Source organism: Oncorhynchus masou, chromosome 30 (assembly GCF_036934945.1).
Source record: "Oncorhynchus masou masou isolate Uvic2021 chromosome 30, UVic_Omas_1.1, whole genome shotgun sequence".
Taxonomy (NCBI): domain Eukaryota; kingdom Metazoa; phylum Chordata; class Actinopteri; order Salmoniformes; family Salmonidae; genus Oncorhynchus; species Oncorhynchus masou.
Genome location: NC_088241.1, coordinates 41,271,939 through 41,286,853, shown reverse-complemented (window position 1 = coordinate 41,286,853; position 14,915 = coordinate 41,271,939).

Here is a 14,915-nt window from a genome sequence, read left to right as displayed (position 1 = left end):
TCCTGCTCCTGTGTACCACATATCAAAGAAGCAGACTATTATTTGAAATTGTATTTAGTTTCACCAATAGAGCTATTTATGTGCTTTGTTCCTATTTATTTTCTTCTGAGCAGAGAAATTGGGAGAGTTCTCCAAAATTGTATGTTTGCCTTGAGTTTTTGCATCAAAAAGAGAGGGGAAATTCTCTTTAAATAGTGAGGAGTATTGTTTGGTAACTACAATTCCTAGGTAGGTACATTTTTCTGAAGATAACTTAACTGGAAGATGTTCTAACCAAGAGGTGTTTTTCAACCGTATGGATATTAATTTGCTCTTGTTCCAATTTATTCTGTATCCCGAGAAGGTACCAAACAAATTACTCACATCAAGAATAGCTGGGATACTAGTTTGGGGTTCTGTTACATAGAGGAAAATGTCATCTGCCTATAGGGAAATCTTATTTTGATTATCTTTAGTACTATAGCCGTGTATTGCTGCATGAGATCTGATCGCCTGAGCGAGAGGTTCAATAATTAGAGTGAAGAGCATAGGTGACAGCGCACAACCCTGCCTTGTCCCTCTGTAAATGTTAAATCGGGGCGACAGTGATTGGTTAATGAGTATTCTCGCAGATTGGTTCCTATATGAAAGCTGGATCCAATTTATAAACCCATCTCCAATATTACATTTCTGTAGGACATTGAAAAGATAGGACCACTCAACTTGGTCAAAGGCCTTTCGGGCGGCAAGAGACATAACAGCAAGGTCCACATTAGGTAACCTCTGAGAATACATAATGTTGAAGAGTTGCCTGAGATTAACTCATTCAATGTTAGGGATAAAGCCAGTCTGGTCTGAATTGACCAATTTGCCAATTAAAGTGCTAAGCCTGTGAGGCAGAGTTTTTGCTAAAATATTTTGGTCTGTATTAAAGAGAGATATTGGTCTGTATGACCCTACCTCTTCCGGTTCTTTACCCTTCTTATGTATAACTCTAATGAACTCCTCATCCAAAGTAGGTGGGAGAGCTCCATCCTCATTGGCCTGAACCAACATTTTCTGCAGGTAGGGAGAGAGCATGTTGCTGAATGTTTTATAGAATTCACCAGGGTATCCATCTGGGCCCAGGGTATTGCCACTAATTAGAGATTTAATTGTTTCTCAAATTTCTTCAAGAGATAATTCCTTATTCAGGAAGTTGCTTCAGAGCAGGAAGATTACAGTCCTCCAAAAAATGTAGCATAATTAAGGGGTTAGGATCCACTGTAGATGTATATAGAGTCTCATAAATCTGACGGAATCAGTCATTGATGTCATCCTCCAAAAGGTTTAGCATAATTAAGGGGTTAGGATCCACTTTAGATGTATATAGAGTCTCAAAACTGATGGGATCAGTCATTGATGTCATCCTCCAAAAAGTTTAGCATAATTAAGGGGTTAGGATCCACTTTAGATGTATATAGAGTCTCATAAAACTGACGGAATCAGTCATTGATGTCGTTGGGGGAAGAGAGTTATTCCCCAGATGCAGATTTAACGTTGTGAATCATTCGGTCACTCACATTTTTTCGAAGTTGTCTGGCGAGTATGTGTGGTTTGTCACCAAACTCAATTTTTTTTAGCTTGGCATAGAGAATATATTTAGCAATTTTAGCTGAGAGAATCTGATTATTTTCTCATTTTAAAGAGGTAATTTAAAAAAAATGTTTCTTCATAGATGGATGGCTAGCATTCTCCCTATCCAGTAAGTGAATTTGTCCCTCCAATTCTACCAATTTTCCTCTGTTTTTCCCACTCCTGGCAGCCTGAAAGGAGATGATACAGCCTCTTAAATAAGCCTTCAGTGTTTCCCACAATAATTCTGGGGAAGTCTCTGTGTTGTCGTTGGTATCAAAGAAAATTTTAATTTGGTCATTAAGATGTTCACAGAATAATGATTCTGTGAGGAGCTGAGGATTCAACCTCCAGACCCTCTCGTTTGGTACAGTGTCACCCAATCTCAGGGAGAAGGTGATTAGACTGTGGTCAGAGATTATAATATCACATTACAGGTATAGGGGAGTAATTTCGCATCAACCAAAAAGTAGTCACTTTGAGTATAAACATTGTGAACATGACAGTAAAAGGAGTATTCCCTACCCGTAGGTTTAGAGATCCTCCATATGTCAAATAAGTTAGAATTTTTATGTAGGTATTCTGTCACATTCGTTTACGGAATAATTAGACCAAGGTGCAGCATGGTAGGCGTACATTTTGAATTTATTAAATGAACACCCAAAAAACAAAAAAGAAACGACACAAAGTTTTGTAGCGCTAACACAGCTACTAAACAAGATCCCACAATCTAAGGTGGGCTACCTAAGTATGATCCCCAATTAGAGAGAAGGTTAGACAGCTGCCTCTGATTGGGAACCATACCCGGCCGACAAAGAAATAGAAAAACTAGAACGCCCACCCAAATCACACCCGACCTAACCAAATAGAGAAATAAAAACACTCTAAGGTCAGGGCGTGGCCTTGCGAAGCGACCTTTCAAATAGTGCTGTCAATTTTGGTGTCCAGTTCAGCAATAGTAGCCTTAAAACCTCTTATGGATAGGGGAGACGCTAGCGTCTCAAGTGGCCAATAGCCTCGGGAAATGCAGAGCGCCAAATTCAAATAAAACGCTATAAAACTCAAACTTTCATTAAATCACACATGCAGGATACTCAATTAAAGCTACACTCGTTTTGAATCCAGCCAACATGTCAGATTTAAAAAATGATTTTCGGTGAAAGCATGAGAAGCTATTATCTGATAGCATGTACCCACCTGAACCAGTTGTAAACAAAAGAACTAGTGTAGCAGGCGCTACACAATAAAATATAAAACATGCATTACCTTTGATGAGCTTCTTTGTTGGCACTCCAATATGTCCCATAAACATCACAATTGATCCTTTTTTTTCGATTAATTCCATCCATGTATACCCAAAATGTCCATTTATAAAGCAGGTTGGATCCGGAAAAAAACAGCTTGCCAAAACACAACGTCGCTACAAAACATTTCAAAAGTTGCCTATAAACTTTGCCAAAATATTTCAAACTACTTTTGTAATACAACTTTAGGTATTTTTAAACGTTAATAATCGATCAAATTGTAGACGGGGCAATCTGTATTCAATTGAGCAAGTAAAAAAACATGCACCATTTTTCCTCTTGCGTAACTTTCAACAGTGCAACGTTGTTCCAGGATGTTCTTCTTCTTCGTTGCACCAATGATTAACTTCAACCCAATTCCAAAGGCTGGTGACATCCTGTGAAAGTCGTAGGAACTGTAAAATGGTCGCTATCAAATATCGCTTGGCAAAGACAATTGAGGGTATGGTCAGAGGCAAAAAAAAGAATAATTCTGACCAGTTTTTCCTCTGGGTTTTGCCTGCTACATAAGTTCTGTTATAGTCACAGACCTGATTGAACCAGTTTTAGAAACTTCAGAGTGTTTCCTATCCACATCTATCCACATCTACTCATCTACTCATCTCAATCATATGCATATAATATATTCCTGGCATGAGTAGCAGGAAGTTGAAATTGTGCACGCTATTTATCCAAAAGTGGAAATGCTGCCCCTTATCCTTATTAAAATCCTCAGCTATAGCAACACATAGTTCTCCCAGAGCCCGGGTAAGTTCTGTAAGTGTCATTTTGTTACCTGTTCCTTACGCCATGTCTTTCTTGTTGTTTGGTGGGGAGTAGGCCTCTGATGTGGATTTATTGTCCTTTGGTCGCTTTTTACTCAGCATTTTCACATCGAAAGTTACAATATTGTATTAGAAAGAGACATTTGTTGTAAAAAGTGCCATAAAGTAGGTTAAGTTAGATTGTTTTGCAAAAAGGTTGCAGGAGCCTCTCTCACACACAGCCGTTCACTCCAACATGCTAGCTCCGCCTCCAGCACTGGGACATTTAACTATACATGTATCACTCCGCTTTACAGGTGTTCTTATAACCGTTAATTACATTAATGATCGTTATCAGATTGTTAGATTGTAACAAACTTCGCATCGCAAAGATGAACATATTTCCACAAATAACATTTGAGTTTATTTATGAATGGTCGTCAGGAGAGGACAGAAATTGCGTAGACCTACAGAAAGTATCAAGCTAGTCTGCAGGAAAATGTTTATGTGTTGCTTGGCAACAGTCCAGTCTCAGTCCAGTTGTGGAACTATGTGTTTGCGGAGCCAAATAAATGATTAAATGAACAAACAAATCATAATATGCTGTTGCTTATTACTGTTAACTAATAATTGGTGCTTGTACAACTGTTGTATAAAAGCAATATCACACTCGAGGTCGTACTGTTGAATATTATATTATAATATTATACTGAATATTATTATCTTCAGCACTCGGCCTACGGCCTCGTACCTATGACCAAATCACAATCAAACTCCCTGTGTGACGTACGTTCATCACGTTATCTAGCTACATTAGGGAGGCCTATGAATTACAAGAAATAAGGCGTCAAAGACAGTCCAAATCTCTGAGTCATCTAACAACACCGTGAATGAAGATGGGATGGATGGTACATATCTGGGCATGGATCATATATCAACCGCAGTATTAAAAGGTCATATAAATTTGTTTATAACAGTCCACCTTTCTGCTTAGCCAGCTAATGTTAGCTAACGTTAATTTGGATTGGGAAGTTGGCAAACCAGGTTAGTGTGCTAATTTTAACTAGGTAACGTTGACTGTTAGCAGTTAATAACTACACGAACGGCCATTCGTTGCTTTATGACAAATCAAGAAACTGAAGTAGCTATTGGTACCGACAGTAACATTAGCTAGCTAGTTAGCTAGGTATAGCAACCAAGTTTATTTATTAGGCATGTGGAGAAACCTTAGTAAGCTACTGTAGCTAGCTAGCTAGCTAACTTAAATTCAAAAGTTTAGTAGTAGGAACAATTGTTCTAAAATAGTTAGCTAGCTAGCTAGCTAGCTACATAACATAAATATACAGTTGATGAAATAGACAGGTGGGAAACCTGTCTCCTCAGGGCTCTCAACCTCTGGCATTCCAAACAGTCACCTTCTGAAGTTGGCAGTAACCACAGAATGCACATTATACATTCGTACTGTACACACAAGTTTACTCCAAATACTTTGTTCCATATACTAGCTAGCTAAAAATTGCTAGCTACTTAGCTAATGTTAGCCCAATTAAAACACTGCAGTGTTTTTGAAAGGTTACTGGGTATGGCTACAGATGATCCTTTCCAGTTTATAGCTACAGTATGTGAAGCATTCAAGACACCTGGGAAATCTGGAGAAAAAAAGAGCTCAGATACCGGGAAAAGTCTTACTGAAGATCATAGATATTTCTCATTTTATTTGCGGGTTCACAGTTGTCTTGAACGGACCAAAAGTAATACGTTACCACCATGGCATACTGCATACATTTTTACTAAATAGTATGCGCTAAATAGTACATAGTACAATTAGTACACATTATGCAGTTTAAGTAGTAGGCAAGCCAGATTTAGGTCATGGACACTGCAACTGGAAAGTTTATTTAGTAACCAAGTCTACTGTAGCATATATGTAAATATATTCCTCCTAATATTGTTGTTACACCCTGACCATAGAGAGCCCTCGGGGTTCTCTATGGTGTTTTAGGTCAGGGCGTGACGAAGGGGTTTTCTAGTATTTATTTTCTATGTTGGTGTGAGTATGGTTACCAATTGGAGGCAGCTGATGATCGTTGCCTCTAATTGGGGATCGTACTTAGTGTGGTCCTTTTCCCACCTGCCTTGTGGGATATTGTTTCGTTTAGTGCTAATGTGCATTTCGTACTGCACATTCGTTTTAGCTTTGTTGTTGTCGTTGTTTTGAAGGTTCACTTTAATAAAAATGTGGAACTCTACGCACGCTGCGCCTTAGTCCGCTCATTATAACGGACGTGACAATTGTACAATATGTGTGACTCTTCATTAGCCTGGGCTATTGTTTGCATTCAAAACCAGGTCGTTTTTACTGCTCACTAATTTCACTAAATTGTGTGATGTTAAAAAATAATCTGCCAATGTTTTCTATTATGTAAATTACATAAAATTGCATGAAATGCATTTATTTAAGAAAAACATTTCTCCTGCTAACAAATGTTCATCGTGTGGAAATCCTAAAAATGCCCTTACTCAACTGTGGATGTATACAATACTTTATTATAAAGGGGATTTTTTTCTCACGCTACCACCCTACTCTCGCCAACTTAAAACATTGGCGATGCTGAGGAGCATTTGTCTCCCCCGAAGCGTGCCCTTGGCGTTCTGATTGAGCTTCACACCTGTGTTTTTCACCCGTTATGTTTATGCCTTTTAGAACCCTTCTATACCTCTCTCTCCTCGCGTGCACGGCTGTGAAGGCTCCTCTTCTCCGCCAAGTCAAACTGTCAGGGAATGAATGAAGCGACAGCAGCAGCTCCTCTCCCTAAGCCTCAACCCAGCCATGTGTCTGCAATCACTACCCTAGCCGTGTTGCTGATTGGTTCTGCTGTGTCGGGCCTGTGGTAAGTGAATGACCCTCCAGGATACACCCGTCTGCTGTTGATCAATTGGCCCATTTAATCCTCCTGCAGAATGGATAACAGGCAACACAGCACAGGCAGTAGGTAGGTAGGGCTGCTACACACACCCAAAGGGCACCTTATTCCCTTTATGGTGTACTACTGTACTCCCTTAAAACCTCTTGATACTCCCCACCCCGGATCCGGGATCGTGAATAAAGCCTCAGGCTCATTAGCATAACGCAACGTTAACGATTTCTGAAAATCGCAAATAAAATGAAAATAATGCACCTGCTCTCAAAAATATGCTTTTGAACTATAGCAAATCACTAATTTGTGTAAGAGTATGCTAAGCTAGCTTAGCATTTTGAGTAGCATTTAGCACGCAACATTTTCACAAAAACCAGATAACCAAATAAATAAAATCATTTACCTTTGAAGAGCTTCGGATGTTTTCAATGAGGAGACTCTCAGTTACATAGCAAATGTTCAGTTTTTCCTGAAAGAATCTTTGTGTAGGAGAAATCGCTCCTTTTTGTACATCACATTTGGCTACCGAAACGAACCGAAAATTCAGTCACCAAAACGTCAAACTTTTTCCAAAATTAACTCCATAATATCGACCGAAACATGGCAAACGTTGTTTAGAATCAATCCTCAAGGTGTTTTTTCACATATCTCTTCATTGATATGCAGTTCGTGGAAGCCTGCTTTCCCCTCAGAATCGCATGGAAAAATACCAGCAGCTGAAAAAGACGCACCAATTTCGACGGAGGACACCGGGCGGACACCTGGAAAATGTAGTCTCTTATGGTCAATCTTCCAATGATATGCCTACAAATACGTCACAATGCTGCAGACACCTTGGGGAAACGACAGAAAGGGCAGGCTCATTCCTCTCGCATTCACAGCCATATAAGGAGACAATGGAAAACGGAGCCTCAAAAATCCTGCTGGTTTCCTGGTTGCCGTTTCATCTTGGTTTTGCCTGTAGCTCCCGTTCTAGGGCACCCACAGACAATATCTTTGCAGTTCTGGAAAATTCAGAGTGTTTTCTTTCCAAAGCTATCAATTATATGCATAGTCGAGCATCTTTTTGTGACAAAATATCTTGTTTAAAACGGGAACGTTTTTCATCCAATAATGAAATTGCGCCCCTAGAGTTTCAAGAGGTTAAAGAAATCACATGTACATTACACATGTGCTAACATGTCAAAGCAACATCTGAAACCATACCTCTACACATGTGAAAACATTTCAGCACATGTGAAAACAGAATCTCATGTGAAATACATTTCAACACGAGGATGCAAAATTTCAACATGTGATACCATGAAACTACTTGTGACAACATTTGACATTGTTTCACATGTATGAACATGCAATTCAAACACGTGAGAGAGATTTTCACACGGTGTTAATATGTCAAAAGGTGGTGTCAACATGTGAACTCTAAATGTAATACATGTGAACATATCGTTTCATATGTGAACAACTGACCTCGTGTGTCTCTTTTTTTTCACTTGAAAAATTCAAGTCAACATGTGAAAACTGTTTCACTTTTATTTTTTATTGTAAGGGAAGTAATTAAATGGTATGTGGGTTTTAAGGTTAAGTACCATCTCAGCTAAAATAGTGTAAACATCTTTAATCAATGTGATTACATTTGATATCATCACTGAGTGCTAACTTTTCAATATGACCCTACCTTGAACTCACAACATCAGGGTAAGCTGATATTTCTGCTGCACCACAAAGTCTGTAGCATTCTGAGAAGTCCCCGACAGATGAATGACCTGTAATTAATCTCTGCACTAATTACTGTATAAATAAACATACACAATGTAATCACGTATGTCAAGGTGTGTCAGATATGTAAGTTGAAAACATGTCAATTGAAAACACTTTTCTTCACATGTAGTGTTCCAAAACTACATGGTTTCACATGTGAAATTACATTTTTAGATGTGAAATCATGTGATTTTCCGTAAGGGCAACTACAAAGGTATGACATTATACAGGGAATCGTGTGCCATTTGGGATGCAGACGTGTTCTCACTTTACAAGGCGTTTAACCAGCCTTGAGGTTTGTTTTGGTATGGTTTTAGAGGATGCTCAAAATAATGACTGGAATGGAGTGAATGGAGTGAATGGAATGGTATCAAACACAAGGAAACCATGTTTTTGATGTGTCAATACCATCCCACTGGGCACACCGCATCATTTCAACACGAAAATGTGCGTAATATTTGGTTAAGATGTAGATTAATGAGAATTCACAATGTAAAAAAAGAGAGCCAGACGTTCTTTGAATTCCCAAATGTATCTTCACTATGCATTTTAACCATCTAAAAGCAAAACCAAATTACAATGGAAGAACAATGTCAGACGGGTTTTATCTATGCAACAACTTAATGTGTTCTTACTGTGCTTCATCTAATAACACAACCAAATGACCTGGATTGCAGTTGAGATTACATTAAAAGTACATAGTGTGAGTGATTAATGCAGTCCATGGATGTTATACTAATTTTAAGGTTGAATAAATACTGTTACTATAGTTTGTTTATGGTTAGCCTTAACATCTCTGTATTACAAAGTAATATTGAATTGTGTTTGGTTGTCAACACAACCAAATAACCACATTTGAAGCAGATGCATCTTTTGTACCCCTGATTTAGTCTGGCTTTAATTCCAGGGTAGCACTTAATTTTGATAGTCCATCTAGATGCTCTACAGACTACCAGTAACATTTCAAAGAATTACTAACTCTACTAACCCTAACTTTATCCCTAATCCAACCTTAACCGAAACCTTAACCTTATTCTAACCCTAACCTTAGCAAGCATTTGCTTATCAACAGATACAGTGCCTTCAGAAAGTACTCATACCCCTTGACTTATTCCACATTTTGCTGTGTTACAGCTTGAATAAAAAATGGATAAAAATAATAATTTGCACCCATCTACACACAATACCCATAATGACAAAGACTAAATATGTTGTTAGAAATGTTTGAACATTTATTGAAAACTAAATACAGAAGTTTTCACACCCCTGAGTCTGTGTGTCTTTCTGGGTACGTTTCCAAGAGCTTTGCACAGCTGGACTGTACACAATTGTTAAAGCTCTGTTAAGTTTGTTGTTGGTCATTACTAGACAGCCATTTTCAATTATATTCATATATTTGCAAGCTGACTTAAGTCAAAATTGTAACTAGGCCACTGAGGAACATTCAATGTAGTCTTGGTAAGCAACTCCAGTGATTATTTGGCCTTGTGTTTAAGGTTATTGTCCTGCTGAAAGGTGAATTTGTCTTCCAGTGTCTCTTGGAAAGCAGACTGAACCAGGTTTTCCTCTAGGATTTTGTCCTGTGCTTCACTCCATTACATTTCTTTTTTATCCTGGAAAAACTCCTCATTCCTTAATGATTACAAGAATACCCATAACATGATGCAGCCATCACTATTCTTGAAAATATAGAGAGTGGTACTCAGTAATGTGTTGTATTACCTGTGCTTAGCTCTATTGCATTTATTGTTATCCAAAATGAAACACCCTATTCCTTGCCAATGACAAGTGTACCCATAATACGCACAGCAACAGTTGGCAACAGTCCTGTAGTGGACACTCATTTTCCTCTGGGCCTACATCAGAGTGTGCAGCTGAACACAAACACTGTTTGTTATTTTTGACTAAAACAATACCAATATTCATTAAATATAAGTACCAAACTTGTTTTTGCGTGGATTCCGGAACAAGGTTAGTTTTTAACAGCTAGGACCACTGTTTCTTGTCCCGGAATCCCGAATCCTCTTAAGGATCGGACCCTTTCTTTCAATTTTCACCTAATATGACATAACCAAATCCATCTGCCTGTAGCTCACAACCTGAAGCAATGATATACCTATTATTGATACCATTTGAAAGGAAACACCTTTCCAAGGTTGTGGAAATGCAAAATTAATATATTGGAAAAACAAATTAGATCTGGTAAAAGATAATACAAAGAAAAAAAAGGTATTGTACCATCATCTTTGAAATGCAAGAGAAAGTCCATAATGTACTATTCCAGGTTATGGACAATTTAGATTTTGGCCACTAGATGGCAGCAGTGTATGTGACAAGTTTTAGACTGATTCAATGAATTTAATTTATGTTCAAAATGTTGTATCAACACTGCCAAAATGTTCCTAATTTGTTTTATTAATACATTTTCAAATTCATAACTGTGCACTATCCTCAAACTATAGCATGGTAATATTTCACAGTAATAGCTACTGTAAATTGGAAAGTACAGTTAGACTTACAATATTTTAAGCTTTCTGCCCATATCAGATATGTCTATGTCCTGGGAAATGTACAACCTCATGCTACTCACATTAGCCTATGTTAGCTCAACCATCCCACAGGGGGGACACCAATCCTGTAGAGGATTAAAGCCTGCTTGCTTTGTCTGGAGAAATAAATAAACAGTTCCTGTCACTCTAGGAGCTGTATCTACTACGCTTTGTTTCGGGACAAACCAGATCACTCAGACTTCCAAAGAGCCAATGTTTTGCTTGCCGAGGATTAAAGGCTTGAGGTGGCTTCTTTGATCACGCAGGTCACCAGCCTACGTAAGAAACTGGGGAAAACGCAGAGTGGAATGTTTACCTTTTTTACACCGGTGGCTGGACGACGTTCATGCTTGATGGGTGCTACTCCGCCTTGTCGTTTGTTGCTATCCAATTGGCCAGTGTTGCCCGGAGCTCCCTCTGATAGTAGAGTCAAAGGAGCACAGCAAGAAGAACATGGCAATCAACAATGGTCCCATCTCACGAACCGTGGAAGTAGAAGACAGCGTCCTCCCGCAAAGCAGTCTACACTCCCAACTAGAGGCCCAGAGCGCCCAGAGCGCACAAATAGATTCACCGTCCTTGAGCCTAATCTTCCTGCACCTTGGTCACTGGGGGTACCTGTGTCTGTGGTCGCAGTGCCTACTCTTACGATTTTGAAGTCGGCAACCTTCCTCCATGCTCTGGATTGAGAAGGGCTTCTCCATCTGTCGGAGGCCTGCACCAGACACAGGGAGAAAAGGGCTCAATTTATCCTGCCTCTCGCCCATCCATAAATGGTTCTCTGAATCCTGTGAAGAGTGGCAGTGGGCGGATTTCCTTGTGTTTCTCGCCAGTTGTGATTCTGGGCAGCTCCATGGTAGGAAATGTGACCATTACTTGTGCATAAACAATGTCCTGTCCCAGAGCTTGTGTAAATTACATTACTAAGCTGCTCCTGAATGTACTATGTCAGGCTATGGAAATCTATTATATCATAGTTTTTTTATGACATTAGGAAGGGGCAGCTCAGTTGAAAATGGATTTTAAAGAGCTGATTGACTCTCTGCTAGATACTAAAAAAAGTCCCATCATATCTGCTTCAGAGGAGAAAGCCAACTGCCACGAATGATTTATCGTCGAATAGATATGTGAAAAACACCTTGAGGATTGATTCTACACAACGTTTGCCCTGTTTCTATCGATATTATGGAGTTAATTTGGAAAAAAGTTCAGCGTTGTAATGACTGAATTTTCGGGTTTTTTTCTTAGCCAAACAAAACGGAGCAATTTCTCCTACACAAATAATCTTTTTGGAAAAACTGAACATTTGCCATCTAACTGAGAGTCTCCTCATTGAAAACATCCAAAGTTCTTCAAAGGTAAATGATTTTATTTGAATGCTTTTCTTGTTTTTGTGTATTGCCTGCTGAATGCTAGGCTAATGCTATGCTAGCTATCAATACTCTTACACAAATGCTTGTGTAGCTATGGTTGAAAATAATATTTTGAAAATCTGAGATGACAGTGTTGTTAACAAAAGGCTAAGCTTGTGAGTGAATATATTTCTTTCATTTCATTTGCGATTTTCATGAATAGTTAACGTTGCGTTATGGTAATGTGCTTGAGGCTATGATTACGCTCCCGGATACGGGATTGCTCGACGCAAGTTAAGATGTCCAACTTAGTTACATACTTAGCAGCACCAATAGTGTCGATACAGTCATCCAATCTGGGTAACTGGTACGAATTTGGCATTGTGACAGAATTTACCTTTCGATAATCTGTACATAACCTGGACGTACCATCAGGTTTAGGAACCAGAATGCAAGGGGACCTCCAAGGGCTTGAACTTGGCGTAGCCAGGTCATTCTCCAACAAATATTTCACCTCATCCCTCATTATCTTCCTCTTGGAAGCGTTGATACGATATGGGTGTTGCTTGATAGGTGTAGCATTTCCAACATTAATGTCATGTTCCAACACGTTTGTGCGAGTAGGAACGTCATTAAAGAGACATGGAAAACTGTGTAGTAGCCTCACAATATCATTGGCCTGTCCATCCGTTAGATGAACCAGACCTGACTGGATATAGCAGCATTTCTGAGTTGGGCAATCTAACACACTGCTGCTGAGTATTGCGCAACTCCAATCTATCAACATCATCAATATGACAGTCCACTATGATAGCAGTAGTAGCAGTAGTAGCAGAGGAGACAGCAGTACCTTCCTCTGTTTTTGAACTCTCTAACTGTGTGATGGGTCGGGTGTGGTAAGCTTTCAACATGTTAATGTGACACACACGAGATTGGCGTTGTTTGAAGCACATAGTCAGTTTCACTTATTTTCTTTTCAATTAAATAAGGACCAGAGAAACGAGCTGACAGTGAAGATCCTGGAACAGGTAATAACACCAGTACTTGGTCACCTGGCTGTAGTGGACGAGAAACAGCCTCTTTATCATAGTGCCTTTTCATGCTCCTCTGTGAGGAAGACAGAGCTACCTTTGCGAGAGCACAAGCTTGGTGTAGGCGCTCACGAAAGCGACTAACGTAGTCCAACACATTCTCATCTCCTGTACACAACTCTTGGGACAAGAACTGTTCTTTAAGGACTTTCATTGGTCCTCTCACTGTGTGACCAAACACTAGTTCAGCCGGGCTGAAACCTAGGGACTCCTGCACAGTTTCACGAGCAGCAAACAAAACTAGAGGAACTCCCTCATCCCAATCTTTCTCAGATTCCAAACAATATTTACGTAGCATAGACTTCAGTGTCTGATGCCATCTTTCAAGCGCACCCTGAGACTATGGGTGATAGGCGCTTGACACACGGTGCGTAATTGACAAGGATTTTAACACCTGCTTAGGTAACCCGAATGTCATGAAGAATTTTATTAAGGCTTTACTCACTACCGGGGCTGTAATCCTTCGCAGAGGAATGGCCTCGGGGTATCTTGTAGCCATACACATAATCGTTAACCAAAACTGGTTACCCGATTTTGTCTTCGGTAACGGTCCGACACAATCAACCACCACATGCTCGAATGGTTCACCTATGACACAGGTATGGGACAAAGAGGAGCAGGAGGAATAACCTGATATGGTTTTCCTGTTATCTGACATGTGTGGCATGTCCGACAGAACTGAGACACATCTTGTTTTAAACCCGGCCAAAAGAAATGTCGAAGGATCCGATCATAAGTCTTTGTGATTCCTAAATGACCAGACCACTGGTGATCATGAGCAAGGGATAATACATTTTGTCGAAAGGCTGTAGGAATCACTATTTGGTAAACAGCATTCCAATCTCCACCCGCGTCAACATGGGATTTCCATTTACGCATGAGGAGATTACCATCAATGAAGTAAGCCACGTTCTTCTTCTTTACATCTTCCAATGAGACAACACTAGAAAAACATTTAGCAAGCTTGTTGTCAACCTTTTGGTTAGCAATCAGCTGCTCACGAGTGACTGGTAACTGTATTGCATCAGCAATAAGTTCAATGTTCTTTGATTCTTTCCTGGGCTGTTTGTCAGAGGTGATCAGCTTCTCAGAGGTATCACACAATCCATCCTCTTGATCAACCTCTTTGAACAGAACAGTGTTCGACAAATCTCTCATCACCCTCTTGTCGTGCCTGAGCACGAGTGACAGCACAAGCGGGGAACACGTGGATAACTCTGTGCCAGCTCATTCGAGAGAGAGTGGTCACTTTTATCCAATACTTCCAATACGGGTACTACCTTTCCTCCGGCAATATCGTTACCCATTATAAAGGTCACACCTTTCACTGGCAACATAGGACGTACCCCCACTCGGAATATTCCACTGATTAACTCAGAGTGTACTTTCACAAAGTGCAATGGCACTGGGACAAAACCCATTTCAATACCTTGCACTAACACACTGGAACCACAGTATGTATCGTCAGATAAGGGCAACACATCAGACAATATAAACGACTGCGCCGCACCAGTATCTCTAAGGATTTTAACCGGACGCTGAGACGCGTCGTCATTCGTTAGGGACACAAACCCCTCGAAAATGAATGGACTGAGACTTTCAAA